Consider the following 26,989-nt stretch of genomic DNA (forward strand, 5'->3'; position numbering starts at 1 on the left):
CACATCACTGCATTCCTGGGATGTTTTTCACAGGCCTTAGCAAGATCATCTGACAGCAACTAGTGAGGTCAATGAACTTTATACACAATTAAACACTTGAAGCTAGGAGAATTAATTGTTATTTTTTTCCCCTGCAAAGTTAGGGAAGGATACACGGTACGTTATAGTCTGTAACAGAGTCAATGTTATGTGTGGTAATCAAGCTAGTTTCACATGATTTAATGCTGAACAGAGTCAGAAAATGATTGCATCCTTTACATGGGCCTCACAGAGCAGTCACCACCCACACTGTTTATTCAGACTCGGAGCTCTGCCATTCACTGTTTAAGCCAGAGGAGGAAAAAAATCCCTTCGTGAACGCTCTTGAAGCCATGTATTCTCAGTGCAAAGTGGAGCTGGGGGGAGGAATCCAAATAAGGTCCTTTTGATTGCCGCAGTTGCAAGGAGATGTGATTTTCTTCGAACCTCCAGCGGCATGGTAAAGGAAGGATTATTTGGAGCCGGGGATATCGGGGGGAATCAAACCAAACATTTGTTGATGCCACTAAAATTTCCGGAGACGGCTGGGTAGCTTTTCTCCTCCCAGCCTTGCCATCTGTTAGTACCTGAACAAAGAGGTAAAATTACCTCCTCCGCTCTGTGCAAAGCCGGTACGATTTGCTGAAAAGGCATGTGGTGTTGCAGATTTGGGTAAATTCCCCTCTTTCAAGAGTGAAAAGTTCTTCTGCTGTCTTAATGCCTTAACTTTTTTGGTAGGAGAAGTGTTTGGGAACCAGTTCTTTGCTCCCTCATGCCTACCCGTCTGTTACAAAGGAAGCTCTAACCAGAAAAGGTTGCGAGTGAGGATGCAAAACATCTATGAGAGCCTAGTAAAATTTTATGTGCATCCAGTGATTGTGTTTTTACTCCTTCTATAGCTAAACGGATCTCATCAGGAAGGCTTTTGCCACACTTCCATTGATATTTTCCCTTTTACAGTTCTTCACATTTCTTCTACCTAATCCTTTCCCTTTTAAAAAGGGATTCCTCACTTCCCCAGGCACTTACATTTTAAAGTTTCTGCAGATTTAAGCCACTATTTTAAATTTATATCTGCAAGTTTCTGAGGTTATAGAAGTGCCAAGAGTATATCATCAGCTAGTCTACAGACATAAACTGGAACCCCCTCCTTAATTTTATGCAGCAATTACACTTTTCATTTTAGGTGCCGGGTAATCTGAGTGGCAAGCACGAACTGGTTGGTCCCTCATCTGAGACTGCTCCCATGCCATACGCTAGCCAATACACAACTTTGGGTCCACAAGTGGGAGATTTTGTTTGTCTTCTCCCCACTTCTAAATTGCTGGTCTGTTCAGTGGGTTTTTCCCCTTCTAATTTTTAAGGACTCCCTTGCTTAGTAAACTCACACACAAAAAAAAAGATTAGAATTTTCCTTCTTACAATAATAAATGTGTAATACATAGTGATGTAGCGTTAGAGTGGTACCTTCATGTTATCCTATTGCCTTGAAACATTTCAAGACCCACTCAGTTTGTTTATTCCCTTGACTGGAACACTTTTATTCCAAGCTCAGGTATCTCATCTATTTTTCCATTTAAGAACTGATCATGAGATGTGCAATAGCTGCGTCCACGTGCTTTTGTTCTTCTCGCCAGACTCTTGCTTCATAAATTAGAGCTGAGCCATGGTAAACCCAGGGATCTGGAGTGTCCTCCAGGTTGCCATCTAAAAATATTCAGGGCATTTTTCCAGTCACCCAATATCTAGTAAGTCGGATTTTTTTCATGGTCATTGTAGTTAAACATTATGGGTGAAATTCTTCTTGGAGAAGCATAAACAGGGCTCTCACTGACTTCAGTGGGAGCTGCATGTGCGCATCAGGGAATAAAACTTGTCCAAAGTGTTTCCCATTAGGAGGTTATGGGGCACGTGAGCTTACAGAGCACAATGACTATTTCAGTCATTGTTTTCCTTGTTATTCAAAGCACTTACATAAGGCAGTGCCTGGAGGGAAAGTAAGTTAATTATCCCCAAACAGAAACCCCTTTAGATATAGTAAGGGTTACTGAAGCAGTATTTATAGTTCCAGCATAATGCTGCTTTCCCGCTTGCCTTCGAGATGTGACAGAAACGTTCCTCTCCTCCCGCCAGTGAATACGTTGTTAATACAGAATTCATTGGTACCTGAATTATATTTGTATTTCCACACTGGGTCATTTGAGTACTTTTAACCCATGTTTGCCTCTTTCTCAGCAGCCTGGAAACTGTAGTATGTACTGTTTGGGCTTGGTCAACCCAAACATTGGTTGGGAAGGTACAACCATTTGTACCTTCAGCCCAGCCCCACGTGTTTCAGCTCTCCTTGATAACAGATGCCCCACCAAATTACCTGGCTTAAGAGGAGGGAAATTGTTATTTGCTTTGTGAAGTGAGTGAATTTGATGTAGGAGTCTCTGTGGGATTAACTATCTTTACAGATACAAAATAATCATATATGGTATGCAAAAGTGAGTCACCCAATGGTTTTAGTTTTTTCCTAGGCATTGCTGGAGTCCTTCCACTTTCCGCCAGAGCTGTCAGCCTTGTGAGGTGAAAAGGGGGTGCGTGAAATCATTGCCCAACTCAAGCCAACGAGGGCAGTAATTAGTACTCAGTACAATGGTGCCCAGAGCCTATTTAGATTATGGCCCAAGCTATTGTGGAGCTCCTCAGGGCTGTGCCTTGAGCCAGCTCTGCCCATGGGCCATGGGCAGGCGCTGACAGGCTGAGCTGGCACGTCCCGCTTTTACACAGCCCCTGTCCTGTCTGTAACCGCGTTTTAATTCCTCTCCTGTGATCACGGCTCTGTTAGCTCTCTTGAGGGCTTAGGGAGTTGGGAAACTGATTTTTCTATTACTCACTGCTTTTCACGGGCCCTGCTCCACTCATATTTGGATGTCCTGCATTACTCTATAGCAGTATGATGCAGGCAGTTGTCATTTTACAGCAAATACTGCCCAGAATTGCAAATACTTTCAGGGAAAATGTCAGCAGTCACTCTGAGGTTTTGGTACAACCACTGAAGCCACCTTACCCTGTGAAGAGCATCTCAGTTTTTACTGTTGAAGTATTGAGACAGCTTTCAATTCTGCTGGATTTGTTGCTGAATCCTGACACTCACCTAACAGTGAAGGCCAGAAGCTGTCTGACTGTGGTCACTTGGAGCCTCTTCTGCCAGATGGGGCTTGTTAAGACTTCCCTTTGCCAGCTGGAGATCAAAGTCCTTGCAAGCTTGGACTGAGAGTGGGTCTTGTTCATGGCAACATGCAGCCCCTTGACTCCTGAGAAGCCCTGCCTATAAATGCTTCACTGAAAGGTGCTCTTTCCCTTCAGCTACCTTTCCTACATGACATGAATAGAAGGCTTTTAAGTCACCTAGAAAGCTCTGTGTTGCTCTTAAAAATGCTATAATGTGCTAACCGAGCCTCAGGTGAGTCTCTCTACCTTCTGATTCCCACCTTCAAGCGGATGCTTCAGCGATGGCTGAAGCCTGTGCTGGGACAAGACCTGTGTGCCCTTTTCCTTCTCCCTCTGTTTTCCCTGGGAAGTGGACAGACACGCGTGAGCCTGGAGGAGCGCAGGAGGTGCCCCACAAGTCTCCTCCTGAGGACAGTCTGTGTCCCTGGGGCTCAGATTTGGGTTGCTCTGTGCAGGTGCAGCTCTATTCATTCCTGTTTCTTCTTGACTATCTGAAATAGCAAAAAGAAGCCCGCAAAGGTAATGTTACTGGCAGTTTGTCGCATCAGGCGTAGGAAAACATCTCCATGGGTTGTTTTGCTGTCCCGTCCCATGAGCCTTGCCCCCCTCTGCCCCCAGGAAAAATGCTGCTTTGCCAAATACCTTTTGTAACCGGGCAGCTCACGTGGACACAGCTTTGGATACCAGCACGCTGTAAGGGCTGTTCATGCATCTCCACTGGAAAAATCAAGTCGGCCTGAGGTGGCCCTGCCAACCTGGCCACGCTGGTGGCAGCACGGGCTGAGGCTGGGCCGTAGCACATAGCCCAGGCGAGCAGGATCTCGTGGAGTTGGCTAGTCCCACAGGTCTCCACGAAGGGTTAAGCGTGGGCATTTTTGAAGTGTGTTTCTGAATCGGGATGCTTGCTTGTTTTGGAGACTGATTTATTTCCTCCTGTACGTGTTTGGGATCGGAGCACTCGCTTCCTCTGACTCCTGGTGTCTCTGTGGTCTCTTTGGACTGCAGCTTGGCAAGGGAGGGACTCCTGCTTTGCTATGAAGCTGGCACGGCAGGGCCTCTCGGCACCACTGCAACCCAGAAGATCAATAATAATAAGTGGTGGAGAAGTTTCAGATGCCTTAAATTAAACAGTCATATGGAAAAAGAGTTTGTATTCCCCATGGCTGTAACGTGGATGCCTAATAGGGTGGGTCGGGAGGTTGCGTTGGGAGTCACAGTGCTAGATGTGCATCTGAAAATCCTTGCTTTTGGATGGCAGAAGCTGGGGGGTGGGGGTGGAGGTGGGATTTAAGACCCTTAATTCTATATAAATATAGCTTTGTGGTTTAATGTGCACAGCAGTAGCTCTGTGGTTTATCATTTACTGAGAACTGTGCTTTTCTAAGAAAATGCTCTCTTCCTGGTGCATATCTAAGCCAAGGCCTCCGCTGTCATTTCGTTAACTGTAAGGATTACTCTTTAAAATAACTGTTTGGTAGTAATAAGGCCAAACAATTGCCCGATTCACGCCACAGGTGAGTTTAACAGAAATCGTGTTGACTAAAGCTACCCTGAGCAAGACATCAATGTTGCATTTGAGTATTTGCCAAGAAAAACCTGAAAGTTCCTAAAACTGGCTACAAGGACAAGGGATTAGCCTGTCCTTCCAAGTCTGTAAATAAGGTCCTCAGGCACTTTTTCCACTTGGGAACATGAACACTGACTGTTTATGTTTTTTAAAGAAAAAACAAAAAAGTCCTCTGATTTTGTAGATTGCAAAGAGTCAGCTTTGCAGTTGCTCGGCTACCAGCATGTGGGTCATTTGATGTTCTTTTCTAATCAGGGGTGCATTGTGAAACTGCTGTTCCTTGCAGTGAAAGGTCATGGGATTTTTAATTTCTATTCGCCGTTTGTATTTTTCTAATAAATCACACCCTCTGATAAACCGAATGACTGAAACCACAGAGCAAATGAAACTTTAAAGCCAAACCTTTCCTTTGGCACACGTATGGATCCTAGAGTTTGCCCAAATTTCCAAACTAGGTACCTTTTTAATGAAGTAGTTAGTTATTGAGAGGCAGGCTAGGTTAAGAAAATAAAGGGTGTGCACTCCGTATAGCTGTGTGAGTTTGGGCTGCCAGAATATTTTGGTTTGTTTGTAAGCACAGATATTTAGTTTCATAATTAGTAGAGGGGCCGAGTAGTTGTCAACCCAAGCTGTTATGACTGCGTTCACAATGCAGAAATATATCCGAGTGCATGTTCCAAAAAATATAGCTTGATAGTTGTGCTGCTGATAAAAAGCATCTTCCGCTGTATCTGTTCAGGAAAGACCAAAATCGTTGCTTTGTTATTGGTTTTTATGCAATGTGACTCCTGTGAAATGCCTCCATATATAATGGATTATCGGTAGAGGGTCCTTTATTCTCTTCTCTTTCCTCTTTCCCTTCCTTAAACAGGAAAAAATCTGACTTTTAGAGCTAAGGACTTGCTTGTTTTCAAATAATGGGAGTTACACTGGTTTAAAACTGGAACAAGGCGATATTGAATCGGACTCGGAGCTTCATTTTTTCTCCGCTGGGACCCGCGCTGGGACGGAGGTTGGGTGCGGGAAGGACTGCGGCCAAGCTAGAGCTCCCTGGCTCAGAGCTGCTTGGCTTCGCCTCTCCCTGTCACTCCCCTGCCGCTGAAGAAAATATTTCCATTTGTTCTCTCCAGGTACTTTATGGCAGTGCGACGTGTCCAGAGAAGGCAGTCCTCCCTCCGCAAGAGGGGCAGGATGTACGTCCTTTATTTCAGTTGCCTGTTGCTTCTGGTGTCGAGCAGGCAGTCTCAGTTCTCTCCAACCTTATGAGTACTTGTCTTTGCAAATTTAGGGTTCTTTTGATGGGAGCGGGTTTTTTGGATGTTCTGTTGCTATAACTTATGGATACTTTTTTCCCTTCATGAAAAGAAGAGGAAAGGACAAGACGTACGCTTTGTTTTGCAGATTCAACTGAGACACAAAGGGTGCGTTGTTCTGGCCCTCCTGGGCGCGACGGTAAATATTTTATGTTGGCAAAAAGGACCTGCACCTCAGAAGTTCTGAGCGCTTCTGGTTTCCTGTGCAGGAGCCAGCACAAAGCCTGGGAGCTGCGTCCAGCAGAGCGAGCGGGAGCTGGCAGCTGGCAGGACAGGGCATTTCCCAGAGTGGCAGGGGAGCTTCCCGGCATCGCGTCCCTGCTCAACTGAATGCTGCTGCCTATTAGGCATCAGATGGAGCTGTATAGGAAATATTTGAGGCTCTGCAAGTGCCATTCGGAGGCATCTGACTTTCCCCGTGGTACCCATGGCAAGCCCCCCAATAGGCATGGCGCTGCCGACGTCTGGCCCTAAAGCTGCCGGCAAGGTACCCGACCCTGATTTAGTGTCCCGAACCCCAGGCACATTTCACAAGCGAGTTTGGAGCAGCAGGGAGCCCTCTCCTTGAGCCCGGTGGGAAACCTGCCTCCGGGCTGGGAATCTCAGCAGCTCCAGGTGGTCCCAGCAGAGCTGGGTTCAGGGCAGTAGAGGTTGAGCTCCGGCCCTCAGCTAATAAGGCCTAAGACAGGAGGATCGGACAAAGGCAGCCCAAATACCGTGTTCGTTTTCTCCTTGCAGTTGTTTTCTGGCAGCCAAAACGATTCCCTGAAGCAAGAGGTGTCCTTTAAAACAGAGCAGTGGTGAGCGCCACAGATGCATCTCTTGAGTTCAGAGGCAGCCTCCTACATCTGATGGGCAGAAGAGATTGTAACTCCGATTCACTCGCACAAAGGAAGCTCGGAGGGTTTGCTTCCTCGCTGGGGAAGCGTCAGTTTAAGCTGCTGCCTTGCTCTTCGCCTGTTCTTCAAGGTTTCGGAGGGAAGAAAACCTTTCCGCGGAAGACGCGCAGCAGAGCTCGCTGGCGTTTAACCCTGTGTGTCAGCCAGGTATTGCGAGAGAAGAGCAAAGGATATACTTCCTCTGGTGGGGTGTTTTCGTATGCTGTGCGCTCGTTCAGAGGAACGACTTGCTTTTTAGTTTTCCGTGGAACCGGCCCTCTTACCATGAAGCACTTTGCCTGCATCCTCCCTTCCTCCCTCCCTCCCTCCGGCGTACACCCCTCAGTGCCTGGGACTTGGCTGCAGCGGCGGGGATGCCACAAGCTTGCCCAGGGACCTGTCCTCTCCCTGCTTTCTGCAGGTGCCTCCATCAGGACAACACCGCTTTTACCTCCCGTGGGAAATGCCGGCGGGGGCATTGGCAGCTAGCAAGGGTGGGGTACCCAGAGGGGAGATGTCCCTGCTTCCTGGGACAACCAGGATTCCTGGTCCCTACCCACCATCCCAGGAGGGATGGAGCAGGCCGAGACACTTCTGGTCCCTGTCTCAGCGGTGGGCAAAGCGTGAGTGCAGCCGTAGGTATCTCCATCAAGGCTAGGAGCCTGGTAAGGGCTGGGGCGGAGGTAACCATAGATGGCTCTGATTCATTCGGCTTCCTGTCTCTCTCTAAGAAAAGGATGTAAATAGCCAAAAGCCGGGGATTCCAGTGAAAAGAGCAGGCGGGTGCCGTGCTGTGCCGGCTGCAGCGCCCGGCCTCGCAGAAGGCCGGTAGTGGTGAGAGCCGGGGTTCTCAGAAGCGGGGGAGGGCGCAGGCTGGCGCCGCGCCGCATCACCCCGTCACATCGGAGAGGCTTCCTGCGGGTGGAGGAGAGCGTGGAAGGAAAAACCTCTGCAGTGACGGTGACCTTGTCCCTGACTGCAGAAGGGGTGCGCCCTCGCCTCGGCGTCCTGAGCGGCGGCAGTACCGCCAGTGCCTTCGGAGCCAGGCAGGAACCCCTGTGTCATGGCCAGCACGCAGAGCAGGGGAGGTCCCAACGGGCTGGCAGCTGGAGCTGCGGTGACATTTTTTTTCGTGGGAGCTTCATGGCTTGAGGCCACTGGCAGGGTAATGTGGGCAAGTTTTGTGTCCATGCTGGATGCTCGTACTCATGCCCATGGGTGTTGAACAACTCCCTCCCTATAGGGGTACAGCCTCTCACGCCAGTGTTTTTCATGTTCCCAACACAACAGCAAATTACAAGGGTCATATAGAGGCTCAGACACCAGTGTCCTGCTACCATAAGAACACCAATGTCAACGCTGGCCTCCCCCTCTCGAGGGCATTGGCTGGGCAGTCTCCCGAAACCAGCTGTGCTGGAGGCACTTGGCAACGAGGTGGTGAGCTCCATCCCCCAGCTCATCTCGCGCATCCCCTTTGCAGTTGTCAGCCAGCTAAAGACGTGCCACCAGCAGTGCCTTCACCTAGCTGGCTCCAAGTTCGTGGCTCATTTGGGACCAAAGTATGAAACTGTTCATTTGGAAAGACTTGTTAAGACAGCTCTTTGCTTATTTAGAAGTAGCTGCATATTTAAGTGGAACTCAAAGAACTCATTGCCTTTGTATCTTCTATACTATAAGCCTAAAAATTTGTGTCATCAAGGACAAAGTTGCAGGAAATGTAATGCTTTTTACAGGGAGCAGCAACCTAATATAAAATACATTCAAGGTTCAGAAAAAACAGGTGTGGGTAAGGATTAGCTAGCTATATCTTCTAAGTGAGGGCTGTAGGGATGCATCCAGGTTACAGATAAAGCTGTTTTCACCCGTGAAGAAGCTCTCAATGCAACAGATGCTAGCAAAAAACCCACAAAATTTCACATACGGATCAGTTTAATATATTTTCTAGTAGAAGACAAAGTAAATCTTCTGGGTATCACTCTGGAAGAGGCTAAGTTACTGACTTTAATGGAAAGGTGATCTGCTTTCCCCACCATCTTATCTTCACTTCCCTGCCAGTGCACTTTTTCCCTTTCAGACTGCTCAAAATGGTTTCTGCTGTCTTCCCGTAAGAAATTCAAGCTCCACCTGTGTTTAATTAGATACTGGATAACCTGGGTTGTTGTATTACAAACATCTAGGGCAAGAGTCTAGAAAAACTAATCAGTCCTAGGTCAAAGAGCAATAGTTACAGTTTTAAGCCAAGTGAAGCGATAGGAGGTATAGAGCACAGGACCTAACAAATCCTGAACAGTTGTTAAAAAAAAATAAAATTAAGTAAACCCTGTTGCTTTTACCTACTGGCTTGTAACACATTTGTGATTGCATAAAGAAACAAACACATAAAATGACCTTTCTCAAAGACACGTGAAAATTACTAATTTTTATGAGAGGTTTTCATACCCTGTAGTTCCTTTCCTTTATTCCTCTCTGGCTTCACAGCTTTAGGAGTCAGGCCTTACAAGTTTGCTGATGATACCAAGCTGGGAGGGGTGGCCGACACTCCAGAGGGCCGTGCTGCCATCCAGCGTGACCTGGACAGGCTGGAGAGCTGGGCAGAGAAGAACCTAATGAGGTTCAACAAAAGCAAGTGTAGGGTCCTGCACCTGGGAAGGAAGAATGCCAAACACCAGTATATGTTAGGGGCGGACATGCTGGGAAGCAGCTCTGAGGAGAAGGACATGGGGGTCCTGGTAGACAGCAAATTATCCATGAGCCAGCAGTGTGCCCTTGTCGCCAAGAAGGCCAATGGCATCCTGGGCTGCATAGGGAAGACTGTGGCCAGTAGGTCGAGGGAGGTCATTCTCCCCCTCTACTCTGCACTGGTGAGGCCACAACTGGAGTACTGTGTCCAGTTTTGGGCTCCCCAGTTCAAGAGGGACAGGGAACTACTGGAGCGAGTCCAGCGTAGGGCAACCAAGATGATTATGGGACTGGAGCACCTCCCTTATGAGGAAAGGCTGAAAGAGCTGGGACTCTTTAGCCTGGAGAAGAGAAGGTTGAGGGGGGACCTGATTAATGTTTACAAGTATCTAAAGGGTGGGTTTAAGGAGGACGGAGCCAGGCTCTTTTCAATGGTTCCCAGCAACAGGACAAGGGGCAATGGGCACAAGCTAGAACATAGGAAGTTCCGTTCAAATACACGGAAAAACTTCTTTACGGTGAGGGTGACAGAGCACTGGAACAGGCTGCCCAGGGAGGTTGTGGAGTCCCCTTCTCTGGAGATTTTCAAGACCCGCCTGGATGCAGCCCTGAGGGATGTGCTTTAGGCAATCCTGCTCTAGCAGGGGAGTTGGACTAGATGATCTCTAGAGGTCCCTTCCAACTCTGAAGATTCCGTGATTCCGTGATTCCGTGATTTGTTCTACAGGAAATTTTAGGTACACAAGGTGAATCCTACTTGCAAAGACAAAGGATAAAGGAATTATTTTCCTTTAAATGATCCTGCTGGCTTTTGAAGAAAGAATGGCAAGCACATGATGCATGCCTCTAAAGGAACTGCTCCAGTGACAATATGGCATGTCTATGGCCTGAGGTACCACGCTGGGAGAGCGGAGATCTGCGGTTTGCTGCCTACCCCAGTGAACGCTAATGCTAGAGGGAGGCAGGGCTTGTAAGCAGAGGTGGTATCTTTATGACCTTTCCTGCTTCGGTGGGTGGTGGTGGGGAACAGATGTGCTTTTGAGCACTTCTTGGGTGCCATACGTGCTGGATCTCACGGTTGTTCCTGGGTGAGGGCATCTGCTGCTCCATCACGGGGCTTGTTTCTCCCTCTGTCTCAATAAATCAGCTGTGAGCTGTGGAAACCTTACAGCAGGAGGGGCTTGCTGCATTTTCACTTCGGGATAACCCACAATGTTGGGTTTGAAATGAAGTGAAATAGTGAGCTGCAATCCCTTCAGGCTGGGAGAGGAATGATCCCAGATCGTCCCATATCCCTGCAGAGTGGGGTGAGCCCAGACCCCCTGGCTTAGATCAGAGAAGTAATTTTGGAAAGAGGAGGAATGTACAGGCCTCTGGGTTATTTTTTTCTTTGAGGGAAAAGTAAGTGCTTCCAAATGTAAGCGTCTACACTCCCCGAGGATGGAGGCATCGCTCTGCAATCCCAAGCTAACCCCACACTTTGGCCTTGGGGTGAGGGCATGGTTTGTCTCCCACATTTTCTCTGGGCTAGCTCTTTGCTCAGCCAGCCGATTTCCACTAAGTCCTTTCTTAAATGTTTAAAACTCCCTCTGCTCCAAGCAGGGAAGCCCTGGTGCCACATGTGGGGTTGGCCGGAGTCAACCCTAACGGTGAGCTGCTTGCAAGGTTTGGGGCTGTCGTGGGCAAGGCTCTCCCAGGGCAAGGTGGGTAGGCACATGTAGAGGCAGGGGCTGATTAGAAAGCCTGTGGCTTTGGCACCCTCTGCTTGGATGTGTGAAGATGTCCTTAGTTATAGGAAAACTTTCTCAAGATCTCCGTGACACAGGATTTCATTTTTCTAGCTGCAGGCCCAGTGCAACCTGTGCCATCTGTACAGCTGATGAACCCTCAAGTTCATTGCAAAACCTTTCGGCCTTCAGATGCTAAAATATATGACTGTTTCCCCCTCCACACCCCAAAATTTCAGCAGTCCAGTGGCAGTATCCTTCCTCCTACGGCATCCTCCAGGCTGCCCCTCCTGAATCCTGCTTGTCAATGGCCAGACTCTCTTGCCCTTAATTTGTTTCCCTGTGGGTGAAAAGGGGCCCAGCTCTAATGACAGAAGCTCTGATGGTTTTAAACAACCACATCTGCTCTCCCAAGAGCTCCCCTGCCATGCATACACTTCTCCTTAAGAGCTTGTGGTCTCCTTTCACTGCGAAGGCTCTGTGAGTCAGCAAAGCTTGTTGGAGTGCTCACGTACCTTCACACAGAGCTTTGTAAATACAGGACTTCGTTTTTGCAAAACAGCCAAGTAAAACTTATCTGTTTATGATATGATACCTGCAGATGTATCTAAATACCTTCCAGCCTGCATTCGTTAGGCACAGTTTCTCTGCCACCAGACTGACCCCAGTGTGGCTTTGCATGCCTTCTGCCTTGAAGAGCAGCAGCTCTTGTATTGCCACCTCAAAGTGGCTGGGAGGGAGCTGGTTGGAGGGTAGTTAAATGTGTTTCTGATCTGTGGGAAAGAGTAAAAGCCTCCTTAAGTTTGCAGAGGTTAGGGGCATAGTGGCTATTAACTCATCTAACCTACTTGCCCATGTGTCGTGCATAAGTTTCACCCACATGTTCATTTCCTAAGCCTGAAAGATTTTATATTGCAGTGTTTTGGGCCACAAAGAGAAGGGAATCAGATGATCACAGCAGGAAGATGGATCACAGCGGTAGGCTTGTCTCCCGGCCCTGGGTCAATTTTGTGATTCTCTCTTGAATTTTCCTCTGTCTCTCAAAGCTGTGGGACTTTTCCAAACCATGCTGTGCTGCTACCATGTGGGGCAGTGATGTGCAGGCTCCACACTAGCTGTGGGTCCAGAAACACGAGGGCAAATCAGGACAGAGACAAACTAGTTGAGCCAGAGTTTCACTGCTCCTGGTCCTGGAGAGCGGCCCCATGACCAGCATGGCGCTGCACCATGCCATGTGGCCACCAACAGTCTCACACGTGGCTCCCAAATGTGGTGCTTCCCCCCTGGATAAGCCTCAGCCTCCTTTCACTGGGTTGAGACCACGGAAACAGTCTTTTCACACCAAGCTCCTATTCTGATTTTGAAATCCTTTACCAACTGAATCCAGGTCTCTTTGGTCTTCCCACCATCTTTTGTACTGGTATGTTTTATCACTGCTTCTGTGTCTCCTTCTTTAGTAGAGTTGTCCTTCTATCTAGACTAATAGTTTTAGGCTTGTTTTGTTTTGAATTTCCCTGTGGAATTGTGGATATCTTTTTATAAAACCCATGTTTTTGTCAATTCTTTCGGTTGCTAATTTTTGTTGCCAGTCAGTTATGCTAATATGTCAAGTTTGGGGATACTGACGCATTTAAATTTCTGTCATACATTTCCTTGGTTGATGCTTTATTCTACTGGATCCTAATACGGTCATCGTTATGCACAGCCACCTGCTAATTCTTCAATCTGTAAACGCTTTTTCTTTTTTTTTTTTTTTTTTTTTATGTCTATCTGAATGAGGTCAGTACTCATCTCAAGTATGCTGGGTGCATGACCGTCTAAGGTATTTTTTGAATGACCACACGAAATCTCCAGCAAATATCTCTGAGGCTGAAGTCACCAGCGATGGTAATTCCTCTTTCTACACATTACAAACAGATGGTTGAGGAGATGTTCCATTCACTGGTAAAATTTGTTCTGTAACAGATGCCTGCCAGCTGCCATTCCCTGCCCTGCTGCGTGATTTTATAGAGCTAACGAGATTAAGAAACTGTCGAAATTGATTTTTGCTTCTAAATACAGCAGATCTGATTCTGAAAATGCAGGGAGGGCTCTGTCTCAGGTGGTGCAAGCTGGCGCAAATCCAGTGAAAAGTCAGCGGAGCCGAACCACTTCATGTCAGCCACGGCGCTGCCTTGAAGAGCAGCGCCCTTAGATGAAAGCGTCGGCATTAAGAAATCAACAACAAAAAGAAGTTTCCAGAGTAGAACAGCAATGCAAAAGTGAGAAGAGGGGAGAGTTCGGGACAGTTTAAAAAAACTACCCTTCACTCATACCAGCAGTTCAAAACTGCTGATACTTCTTGAAAAACGCCTTTCATTGGAAAGTCCGGTACATCAGATAGCTTATTGCTCAGCTTCGGTGCCATGGCAGAAGGTTGTTTTGCACCCTTCGAACTTGCTCGCTAATGAATCAACGCTTCCCACCTGTAGCCACCGGGGCTGAAGCCACGAAACCTCCCAGGCTGAAATCCTTCTGCTGATAAAAATCTAGAATGAACTCGGCATGAAGCTGGGGAAAAATGCACATGTATATTTTGAGAGTCCATGGTCGGGCTTTGAACAATCAGATGGGTATTAAGAGAAAAAAAATGCAGTAGTTTAAAAATAACAGATCTACTGCATGGCAGCCATAAAAGGAGATTTTAAGGAAAGGAGCAGAAAATCATGCCAGACGAATGCATTAGGAACAGCAGTTGATACGGCATGTACAAATGACAACATATATATCCCCTTTCTCTCCAAAATACCTGTGAGAACCTTACAGGAGCAGCCAGAGCCCACTGTTGAAATTCTAGTAGTACAGATAATAGAGTTTGCCATGTCTTTTTATCACAGCAGGCTTTGTCTGAATGCTACTGCTGTTGCTTGTGTCTCTGGCCAAAATTTAAACCCAGGTCAAAGCTTTAGCAATGCTTAATTGAACAAACCAACTTAAAGCACTAAGTGCTGTTTGAAAGCATCTGTGACCTGACAGATTTGAATAGTGAAAAACGTGACGTTCCGCATGACCTTTCCTTCCCCACTGCTCTCACAGCTCCTGTCTTCTCAGTAGACGTTTGAATCTCTACCATCTTCCTAGTCTCGGTGCCTGCTACACTTAGTTCACTGCATCCATCCCAGCAGGACCATTTATTCCCTCTCTGCTCTTTTGAAAAGGGACGAGAAGGCAGCACTGGGTCTCAGCGGCATCCCCCAGCTAGCCACTGAGGGGGACGCTGTCACAGGCTGCCCAGACACCCTCGTCCCCACAGAGCAGGACTCTGAGGTCGGTCGTGGTTTGAGTTAATCGGCAAAAGACTTCAGGCCTGCCGCAAATGTCCCCTGCCATCACCACCCCGCAAGCCCAGCCCATCTTAAATCACTGTTTGCCTGCTGCCTACATCAAAAGTCCTTTGTGAAGAGCACAGTCGCTCCTCTGTAACTGATCTACGTGGAGCAGGTCATCCGCTGCTTATTAGTTTTCCTTTTTTTGTTTTTCAGTTTTTTTCTTTAAAAAAAACCGCGGCATGAAGTCATGTTAGAAATAAGTAGTCTCATACTTCTCCCCTAATTATAGAAAGAGGAGCCTTGTTAGGCTACGTGTGATTTTCAGTGTCAGCTCCTCATCTGGGAGGATGAGTGGGTTTCCGTACTGCGGAATAGGTGTCTCTACAAGTTACAGCAACCGGATTTGGCAAAACCCGACACAAAATGCTTTGTTTTCTGCAAGTCCAAAGGATGGTCTTTGAATTATCGAGCCTTTCCTCAAGGTGACCTTGAAAGCCATCTCCCTCACCCCAGCAACGAGATCTCCGTGCATGGCATACAGCTGTGACGGTCCCTGGAGAGTTTTGTCCGAGCCAAGAAATGAAGAGCCCCCATCTAATGGGGTCACTGGCTGCTAATGAAGTCGCACGTTCATAAACTACAGCTACAGCCCTCAAGGGAAACTCCCCGTCATCCCTGCTTCGGGAGGTGCAGTTTGTCTGTGTCGTAGCAGCTCACAGGACCTGTGAGAGCTGCTGGAGGCAATCATCTGCTGTGTGGGCTTTATTTTTGCCGCCCCCAACCCCTCCCCGATCAGGTTCTTCTTTCATCTTCTTTCATTCCCAAATTGAATTAAGCAGAGTTTTAATTTTGGTGTCTATGTCAATTTGTTGGCGGTAGCCAAATGAGACAGGAGTTATTCAGCTTTTTTCCTCCCGTGGAGGATCAAACAACAAATCTGTATAAGGAATTCCTGACGGAGAAACCTAAAAGGAAGATTATGTATTTTGAAAGCCATGGCCTTGTAAACGAAGCGTCTCTGCAGAGTTCAGGGAACAAGAGCTCATTAGGAATAATCATCTAAAACTTGACTGAAATCTCTGTAGCTCTTCTCCCTTACACCAGATGAAGATCTGATCCATTCGCCTAGTTTTAAGTCCAGACACACACTCTTGCCGTGTAGACATAATTTCCTCTGCATGCCGTAACTGTTGCTTTGCACTGTGACAAGCAAACGTTTATTGGGCTTTGTATGCCTCAGCATGAGCTTATAACACATTTCTTTATGGCATTTATTTTGCTATAAATGATGTCTATTTTGGTGGTTTTGCCAGTACTTCATTTGATGCTCGAGAACACTCATTTCTGAAGCACGAGTGTGACATCTTGGGAAAAATAACTTCCACTCACTCAGTACTAATCTATCATGTTGACTTTATTTCCGTCGCAGCATACTGAGAGCAAACAATTTCCTACTACTCCGTGCTTTTCAGCTAAATGCCTTTTCCAAAAGGCTAAGGAAGTGCTTGTGTCATGGAAAAAACAGAATCCAGCTACGCAGAAAATAAAGAAAGAGGTGCAGTGTATCAGGCTTAATTGAGCACTTAACAGGTTCAGACTAGTCTGCGCTTACATTAACTGAACCGCTGAACCCATCCAAGCTGAACAGATGTAGAGCATTTTGGATATGCAGTTAAAATACGCTTTAGCGTGGTGTTCTTTATCTGCAAGTAGTAACACATACCCACCTGGGCAGCCGAGCTGAAAATTACTCCGCAGCGTGGGCAGGAGAGGGGGGCATTTTGCGTCTGCACAAGGCAAGCTGCTCTCGGGGTCTCTGAGTAGGATATGCCCCTCTGCCTCTGAAGATGCAGCTGAGGATGCTCCCAGGCTCTTGTTCTTTTATTTTCTCAGGTCTTTGTGCAGGGAAACAGGTGTTGGGGGATATTCTCAGGGTTTCAGGTGGCTGGGAGGCAGAGGGGCTAGTGGATGACTTTTTCCTCTCTTGCAGGAGCTTGGCTCCTGCACGCCTCTGACATCTCGCCAGTGTGATGCTACTTTTTCCTTTCTAAGGAGCCAGTATCTCAAAGTTAGCGTGGGGATTGCCCCAGAAATCTCCACCTCGCTGGAAATAGCACTTCTAAAGCTAAGTGTTAGTCTTGGTTAAGTAGATGGTGTTGCTGCCACCCCTGTCACAGCTGTCGGTCATTCTGCAGTACTTTCTTCTAGAGAATGCTTTTTCTTTTTGACCCGGGGAAAAAAAACCCTGTGCGCACTGTTATGCTCAGACAGGTGATAATAAGCCTGTCCTAGATGATAACAAGACAGTTTGTATCATTATTATGTCTGCAGTTAATTTAGGATTCTTTAGAGGGAATGTTCAGGGGGAAAAAAGTGCATGATTGCAGTTTAAGATCGGGGTTATTACTGCATCCCTGGCTCTAGCAGGCGAATCAGGAACATTGTAGCTCAGCATTTTCTGGATTGTAGGGATCTATCTGTTGGTTTAGGCTTTGCTAAAATGTAAGTGGTATTTACAATTGCACTTGGCCATGAGTTGCTGCTTCTTGATAGGAGTCCAAATGCTAGGGTTATAATTGCTGCGAATATTGCATCCTGCAATCTGGAAGCATAATCTCAACATGCATTGGGTTGGTCTTCACAAAGAACTTGCTGAGGGCTGCAGTGGCCATCCCTGAGGAATCTTCCCACAGCCCCGCGTTATGTAGCAAGCCCTCGTCTGTGTTGTCTCCTCTCGAGGCTGTTCCATTTTGCCTGCAATAACTGTGTTAGACACCATGGCAGACTGACTCTGCAGCCTGATGCTGGCTGGGCTCAGGCCTAAGATGTGGAATTCATTCTCTTCCAGTGACTAATTTTAAATACTTAGAACAAAATGGAAAAGCTTTGACAGGGGAGAGACCCACTTAAAAAGGGGTCTTATAAGGGTCTATAAAAAGGGGTCACTTACAGAGTAGCCTTGTAGGTCATCTCGTAGTCCTTGTAGTGAACAAAGGAGGGAACAAACCTTGATTCTCCCAAAAAGGGGAGTAGCAGCATGAGGATAATACAAGTCCTCTTTTTGTTAGGCCTGATGCTGACAGTGATCTGTGTAGACGCATACCAGATCAAGCCAGAGCAAAGCCAGATCGGCAGCCAGCATCTAGAGACCTAGGAAAATATTACTGGTGCAAAATTAGGACATCAGTGCTCACAGCGACTGAGAAGGGTTGCCTAAATTTGGGACTGGCATGCCTAAAATGACAGCGAAAGGTATGAATCATTTTTTGGGCCTGCCCGTATGCTGTTGGTGTTGAAGGGTTCAGCGTTGCCAGCTGCCAAGAGGTAAAGCCTTCCTAAGGGATGGACAATCCACACCTCTCAGGCCAAAGCAACACTTGAAATCTACTGGAAACCGAAGGTAAAACCACAGCTGAAACTCTGGGCCAGACTATAAATAAAGTACCTAAGTAGACTGAGGAGAAATTGTTTTTAAAGGAACCGAGTTGAGGGGGGCAGCTGTCCGCACGCCTTGCACTTTAGTGTTGGGATGCAGCTTGGTAGAGATTTTTTCTGGTGGGTAGTACAGTGTGTGCTTACAACAAATACATTTGGACAAACACAGATGCTACACGATGTTGATGGTTTGTTTATTTTCCCCCCATAAGCAGTTTGATAAGTTTTTCTGTAAAATTCGATTAGCAAGAGCCTTTTTATAATGTGCAGTTGGTAAATTTCCTAGGTGTTCCTAAACACTTTGTCTTACAAACGTATAGTCAAAGAAGGGTAAGAGATTCTTACACAAGACACAGGTAAGCTCGTAGTCTTAATTTTATCTCTAAGGAAAAAAAATCCCCTGAAAACTAAACAGGTCTCAAAATACTCTTCTCTAGATTTTGGGTTTGCACTGTATTCTGAATTTGACACAGCAGAAAAATTTTCAGCTAAAGATAGAGGGGATTTTATACGGACGGACTTGTTCTTTCTGTCCTGTGCATGTCTACGTATATATTTATTTATATGTGTATATTTTAGAAAAGAAAAAGATGAAGTACGCCTTCTTTGGCTTTGTAATAAACTCAAACTTAAGTGAAGCCAGAGGAAGACTTTGGCTGTGTACTCAGCCTCTGCAGGTAGACTCTCATTTCCAGTTTGTTCTATAAACAGACTCTTTTCTTCCATTATTTAAAACTGCTCAGCTGCTTCTCTGCAAGAAAACAGCAAAGGCAATTGAATACAGCCTTGGTCACGTAAGTGGCTCTTGTCTCAAAAGCAAGTTCATATTCGATGCTGTCCTAGTTTTTCTTTTCTCAATCCCATAAAGGTCCTTTTCAGAGTTGAAGAAATTCCAATTAGCGAGCGCTGGAATTGGTGTGTGAGCAAAAAAAGTACAGTATATAGCAGACTGCTATAAAATTACATATAAATATTTACATAGCCTTTAATGTCACCTCATGTTCAGTTAAGCTGTTGGGGTTTTTTTTGCAGCTTTTCTCTCATCTTCATTTGGCCATTTCAAGCATGACTAACATATTTTGAATTATTTTTAAACTTCCAACATCTTCTCTGTAAAAACTGCGTACGTGAAGGTGCAGGTGGCCGAGCTGAGTTCAAAGGATTAATTTGCCGAGGAGACCTAGGACTTTCCGGCTGTATTTCTGTGCTTGAGTTTCTTAATAAAGCCATTGCGTTATCCTCAACTTAGGCTAACTCCATGGTTACGGTGGTGTCGATTAACTGTAGCGTCAAAGAGAAGAATTCAGCCTGAAGCAGCCAATACAGGGATTTTTATTTTCCTCTCCTCTTTACCAAGCATGGACAAAGAGGCAGGTTGCTACGTAGTCTTGTTACACCTTATCTAAATATATTGATCAGTTCCTCCAGACTCTTATCTGTTTGCTCGGCAGTGACTGCGGTTCATTCACACCAGGATTGCAAGGGAGCTGAATGGATACGGCAGCCTGAAAGCTACCGGTGGCCTGGTTCAGGCTGGGTGACACCGTGCCTGGCTTCTCTTTTGTTTCTCCTGTCTGGTTGTTTGACAGCCGCCAGCCTCGCTGTTCATTAAGCCGGCATGATGAATAGAAGGCAGCGAGCGTCATTCAGGCAGTTAGGGCCACCTGGTTGATAAATTTAATAAACATCCACTGCTGCATCTCTTTCAGCACCGCCTGCGTCAGTGAAGTGCAAACTGGAAAATGTGTGATAGTGAATGGAAATCTTAAATCGATGTGAAGATACTAGCAGTTTCCAGAGTCACACTGGCTTCTCTTGCCCCCAGCCTACTTAAGCCCAATAAAAGAACATTTTTAAAGGGGAGGTTGCTACAATAGCAGAGTGATTACATTAATGTAGTACTATTTTTCATGCAGAAGACATCTGGTTCTGCTAGTTTTTGCACTGGGATAACTTTATTGGAGTGGATCCTGCGCTGTCCCAAGGGCGGGTGTACCCAGCCATGGGGGATCAGGCTGGGGCATACAGTCGGCACAGGGGTTTCTGTGCCATCCGTGCACCGCTGGATGTGTGGGAAAGGCAGGAGAAGGGGGTCTCTTGCACCACCCATAGTCTTTGTGCAGAGGGGGTGGAAGAAGCTCAGCCCACAAGAGCCCCGACACCGGCTGATTTTAAGCACCAGCTTCGCACTTAACGCTCCCAGGCTGTGCCTTTGCCTGAGGTGAGCTCTGGCGGTCACGACTTCAGCGGCGTGACCATGGGCAGGGACGTGGCCTGGGCTCGAGGCAGAACCAGGGATGCACCATTTGTGCAGGTGACTCGAGCGTATTGACTGGTGGATGCAACCCTGGACGCAGGGCTGGTCGGTGAAGGCAATTGCTTACGGCGTATGGGAGCAGCTTCGCGCTGGCTGGTGAGTGTAATGTCTTTAGCAGACTTTACATCATGAAGCGGTTAACGAATTCTTTTGTACTGAAGGGCTGGATTCAATAAAAAATTTCTGGGGCAAGTTACCATAGCCTGCCATACTGCAGTGCGTCAGGCAGACCCGTTTGGGTTTTTTTTTTTTCCTTTTCATTTATTTTTTCTTCTCCTTTTAATTTTAAATTGAGTGCAGCTGACTGCTTCCAATGCCGTTAACAATGGCACTTCTTTCCCTGGGACAATGTAACATTTAAAACAGATAAAAGCCCATGTGGGGCTAATAAAAGTTTGCCCCCATCTTCATTCCTGTAGGGCAAGTTTCCCCATCGTTAACATTTTAAGTAGCAGGCAACTATGAATATGAATGTAATTGACTTTTACACACTATTACTCATCAGCGGGTAACTCCGGACAGGCGTCACTGGAGGGATGTGCTGAATCTCAAAGAAACTTTGCGTGGCCCAGCAGCGGGGGAGCGGTGTGAGCTGTGCAGCCTGAGTGGGGACTGGGGACCCAATGGGCAAACAAACTGGGAGGACTGGTGAGCTGGGCACAGCAGCCCAGCTGCTCCAGTCCAGCAAAACTATAAAACGGGAAGGATCTGCAGATGACACGCAGCGTTGTGCCCCAGCAGGACTCCCATGCATTCCCTTCTGGTGGACAATGGAGAGAGGGAGCAAGTCAGCAGATTCCCATTCCAAATTTTCCTTCTAAAGTGGTCGTGCAGCTTGGGTTAGGGGTCTAAATCAAATCCTCTGAGTGTTGGTCTTTCTGTCCATATCAGGGAGAAGGCATATGAATTGCGTACCTTCTTGGATGGAGAATACTCATTGAATCCTTACAAAGAACGTTATGATTTCCAGGGCACTAGAAAAGCATTAGGTTTTATAAATGCACTTTAAGGTGACTTCTCTCCTGTGCAGTTTCTGCAAGGCATAAATGTGCTTTTACACGATTCAGTCTAAATTCTCCTTCAGGCAGCAAACCGACTAGTTTTAAAGTAGTGTGTGTGTGGCAGGGGCGTGTGTTTTGACTATCTTCCATGCAGAGCTCAATCCAGGACGCCCATGAGTGGAATATTCCTTTGCCTTTGTGGTCTTTGGATTATGCTCCATGTTGCTTTGCACATCCGTCCGTCTCTGTGAGCACCGTGCATCTCTCTGCATCCACCAGCCACCGGTGGCTGTATCTATCAGAGCCGCCCAGGCTGAGCCTCTGCCCTTCCCACCAGAAGCTCACATTAGTAACAGGACCAAAGAGGTGGCATAGTACGGTCTGTTTTTATTTACAAATCTAGAAATACCATTGCTCCCCGCTGGTGTTTACCAACTATACATTCCAGCCGAAGCACGAATGAGTCATTTTTACATTGCTCATAGAAAATAAAAAAAGTTTTAAACACCCACAAAATTTGCTTACTCTTCAGGTGTAGCCCCCGGAAGGGTGAGGACAGCTTCCGCCGTATTCTGGTTGGAAATATCACTCACATGACTATTGGAAAGCCGAACAGTCCCTACCAGTGATAGGTGATGTGCAAAAAATAAGGAAAAGGCCTTGAGGTCAAATCTCAAGGACACTTTTTAAAAAAAGGCTGGAATGCAAAACGTGTGCTTGACTTCGGTAAGGCCTTTTCACGACACGTAGCCCGATGATGCTACATGGTGTTTGTAGGATTAAGCCTGTCTTTATCCACACAAATATGAAGTTAGATCTTGCGATGCACTAGTGGCTCTCTGCAAACTGATACAGATGGCCATTTTGTTCAGAACCCCCACCGACAAAAGAATCCCAGAGGTGAATCTCAAAATACCCGCATTGCTCCAGTGTGCCTCTCCCTCTCTTTCCATTAATGCAAAATGACTCACAGGCTTGAAGGGACAAACACTGATCAAAAGACTGAAGAGTGATTTACTGGTGCGGGATGGGACGAGATGTTGTTTTAGCGCAACAAACAGTAACTGTGTTTAGAGGTGAGTATTGCCAAGGGAGCCCAAGGCGGTGCTTGCTTACTAAATTGGGTAAAATGCAGGGATTTCACCAAATGCAAATGACAATGAACAATATGTATGACTCAATATATCCGCTATGCTTTCAATGTGCAGTCAGGGGGTGGTATAGCTGACCTTTTAAAGTGATGCTTTTCAAACCACATTGTTATGATTATCAAAGTGTTCATTTTAGAATACAATATTTGGACCCACTCCCGTTAATATTCTTCTGTATCATTTGAAGGCTATTTTCCCCGCTGTTTATAACCAGGCAGCCCCTAGAGTGTCATATTTTTATTTCTGTGTCTAACCGGGGAACGAAATTTGCCATCAGTTCTCCGAGGCTTGACACACACCTCTGGAATACTTGGAGTCACGTATGGAGTTAGCTAAAATAAGTTTGATGGTGATTTTGCGAGTCCTTCCTGTGTGACAGAAATAGTCTCCAAGAACAATGTGGGGCAAGAAATATTCTCTGCTCTTTAGCCTCAGTTTCCTTCTATCTAAAAGCCGTTGGTGGCATCACTGGCAGTGCAGAGCAGATCCCAGGACGGCTGCGGGGTGACTCCGGTTTTGCAGTACTGTAAGAGAAAGAAAAAAATCTGGCATTGAATTTGTAAGTTCGATTCCAGAAAAGGCAAAAAAAAAAAAAAAAAAAATTAAAATAATCACAGCACAGTGTCTCTAACATGGTCAGCCCAAGGCCAGCAAGCCGACTGGAACAAGGCCTCCGCAAGTCCGAAGAGAGGCAGTTTTGCTGGGATGCATTTCCTCCCCGTCCTCCATCAGCCAAGCCAAAAACTGAACAGGAAAAAAATTAAAAAGGAAGCCGTACAGAGCAATTTGGCTGCACAACGGTGCTCATTACAAATAAATAGCCTGGGCCTGGCTCCTTCACGGTGCGGGAACTCAGCGAGGTGCTCAGGGGCCAGGTGAGACGCTGCCACTGTGACCAGCGGTGGCCACCACCCTGGTCCCCCCCGAGCAGTCACCCCTCTGGCCTGCGACGGGTCTGGCACGGCGCTGGGTCGACCACTGTTAAAGCACAACTTTCCTGAAGCGTGAGCTGCGCCGGACAGATACCCGATCGGGTGAAGAGTTAAGTATTAAAAAAATAGCAGAATTTTTTATTGGGTTGAGGATGCCTTATTTTGATCGTGGAGGTCAGACACAGACGTGGGAATTCCCCCAAGTTGGTTTATTTGCAGATCTGTTCAGACAGTTTCTTTTTTTTTCTTTTTCTTTTTTTTTTTTTTTTTTGAAAAATCAGCCTTTTTTTATAATAATCTCATCTTGAAACTTGAGAGGAAGGGAATGTATGGGTGAGCAGCTAATATCAGTCAGTTCTGGAAACTCCCTTTTTATGATCTCTCTGGTTTAGCAGCTGTACTGTTTTGATGCTTTCATTGCATTAAAAAGTTATTTGATAATACTGCCAATAAAGTAACTTCATCTGTTCCAGTAAAATTAGCTTCAGCTCACAGTAAGTTTGAGAAAAGCACTACTAAATAATATTAATATACAGACAATGGGGCTTTGATCTAATATATCATAAAGAAGAAAAACATCAGAGGTGTTGGGATCAGAGAAGGCAAAGCTATTTTCCTTTTGCTTTACTGATTATACTCCTGGTTCAAATATTATTTCAAGAGTGTATATGTAGCATCTAGCGACTGGTAGATGTAAACATTGGTTTAAAATTAATTTTAAAATATGTCTTCATACAAAGCAATATATTTACTGATTTAAATCGTACCCATCTGGACATGTTTATCAAAATCAATCCTTGTCTACTATAAGCCATTTGCTGCCATTGCCACCCACTGGCCAGGGACAAATAACCATCCTGTTACTGACCCAGATCAACAAATATCCTGATTAACAGACGCATCTTGCTACACAACCAATTGCTTCCTACACAGCATCTTGCCTTTAATACAAAATCTGGCCAGCTTTGTACAAAATTTATTTACTGATTTTATCTTCAAAACAAAAGTCATGGTCTGGGAGAGGGGCAGGGGGGAGGGAGCATGTTTTGCAGACCGTGAACTCTGATCTGGTAGTTTCATCTTTCTGTCATCTCTTTAAATGTACTATCTAGAACCAAAGGGTCTTGTCCTTTTATGTGTCTGTAATACAAAACACGGTTTTGGCAATATATAGTAAAATAACGAAACTGAATTACAGACTGTAGGGAGCCATTTTTCTCACACAGGGGTCAGCGTACGTGGTAATGCTTTGGATTAAGGATGAAATTACTATGGGACTGTAATAACTAACCTTATTAATCTCTTCTCATTTTCTGAAGAGTATCACAAAAAGAAATATTACAGCAATTGCAGCTTAACATTGGAATCCTTCTCTACTTTAATCACAGCCCTTTATGTACTGTGATCTTGTGTGTTATTTTGTACTAATCATACTAACAATTAATTTTTATCAGTCATATCTGTTGTTGTTGCTGGTTTACCACTTTCCTTCACAAATGATTTTAGGGCCCAATATTTGGGCCTTTGAAACAAATTTGAAAAACTGATATAAAAATGGTTCATGTTAGGGGAGCTGCTCTTCATTTAGATACCCATAATCAAAAGGTAAACCAGGCCCTTATGTTTCTCTTTCCTGTGCCTTTCGGTACCATACCAGGTGCATACCACAAGCGCTGAGATAGCCTTCTCTACAAATGGTTAATCAGAGGCAAAGAAAGGCAATAACGTTTTGTTCTCTGCATCATTAGTAAGGGGGAAGGAGGGGAAGGGCTTAGCAGAACAACTGCATCTTTTGTTTTTAAGTTCTTTAGAACAATTCTGCCAGGCAGCGCGTTTTCCCTGGGTTTCATTCGTCTTTGTTATTTTCCTATCTAATTAATATTCTGCAATGCTGTCATGAAATTGTTGTCCATTTAAGGTCACAAACAGCTTCTGTCCTAATGAAATATGAATTGCATTAGTTAATTGAATTGTGCACTTATTGTGTGTTGTGAATGGACTGAGCACACTTATATTCTTAACATATACTGAGCATTTTATCAGCCCAGGCAACGTGTGGACATAGACAATGCTGCTGTCGTTCTTTGCGTCACAATAGGGAGATTTAATTGGCAATAGACGGAGCTAAGAAGTATTTGTGAAGGACAAGAACTGTAAGATCTCACACGGGCATCTGCTAGCTGGGATGAGATCGGCTCTTCAGTGGTCTGAGGTCAGGTCAGAGTCCCGAGCGGAAAGCTCAAATAAACCCGTATTATGCACAATGTCGCTGTGATGTCTGTAAAGATAGGAAGAACCAAGGAAGAGTAATGAAATGTCTGTGGCCTTCTGCAGCAGCAAGCTTTTTGGGTTAAGTGATCCTCATGACTGAAGCTCTCAGTGCACGGTCCAGACCGTTCTCTTCCAGGGTCTGCCTGGTCGCTGTGCAGATACTACCCTCATACCCCTGGTATCAATAGCTAGCATAGCTCTGGGGGCCTTTTCACAGAGGAGACGGTCTTCTTTGAGCTGTGGGAAAGTTCAGTTTAGCTCATCGAGGACCTGACCGAAGTCAAATGGAAACGGGGGAACTCTTTCTGCTGACCTCAAGGCTGTGGATGAAAGAGGTGCTTAAGCGAAGTGCGGGCTCTAGCACTCAGCATATACAATGTCTAAGATGGATATATTGCACCTGTAACCAATCAATGGTGGACTCTGCTAATGAACCAGCCTATTTTAGACGACGGTCATTAGCTGGCAAAATAGTAATGGAATACTAAATTTAATTACTTTACATGGGTCTTGATTTTTCACTTAGTTTTTCAAACCATTCAGCTTTATACATACAAACACATGTATTGATGTATATATATGCATATATATAATATACATATGTCTATGATATACTTATGCATATACATAAAATCATAGAATGGTTCAGGTTGGAAAGGACCTTAAAGATCATGTAGTTCCAACCCCCCTGCCATGGGCAGGGACACCTCCCACTAGACCAGGCTGCTCAAAGCCCCATCCAGCCTGGCCTTGAACACTTCCAGGGATGGGGCATCCACAGCTTCTCTGGGCAACCTGTTCCGAGGTCTCACCACCCTCAGAATAAAGAATTTCTTCCTATTATCTAATGTAAATCTACCCACTTTCAGTGTTACCCACTGTTACCCCGTGTCCTATCATTACACTCCTTGATAAAGAGTCCCTCCCCATCTCTCCTGTAGGCCCCCTTTAGGTACTGGAAGGCCACTAGAAGGTCTCCCTGAGCCTTCTTTTCAGGATGAACAACCCAGCTCTCTCAGCCTGTCTTCGTAGGAGAGGTGCTCTGATCCTCTGGACTCTCTCCAACAGGTCCGTGTCCTTCTTATGTTGGGGGCTCCAGAGCTGGATGCAGTACTCCAGGTGGGGTCTCACAAGAGTGGGATCTCACATATATCTCCAGTGTTTAGCCTTTGG

General features: G+C 46.0%; 1 protein-coding gene across 1 annotated transcript in view; it reads left to right on the forward strand.

The window, feature by feature from the left end:
* The window catches only part of BCL2 (BCL2 apoptosis regulator), a 97,255-nt gene that overhangs the window by 46,366 nt on the left and 23,900 nt on the right, over positions 1–26,989 (forward strand). The gene's annotated exons all lie outside the window — the stretch shown is intronic.

The sequence above is a fragment of the Chroicocephalus ridibundus genome, chromosome 2 (assembly GCF_963924245.1).
Source record: "Chroicocephalus ridibundus chromosome 2, bChrRid1.1, whole genome shotgun sequence".
In the NCBI taxonomy this organism is placed as follows: Eukaryota; Metazoa; Chordata; class Aves; order Charadriiformes; family Laridae; genus Chroicocephalus; species Chroicocephalus ridibundus.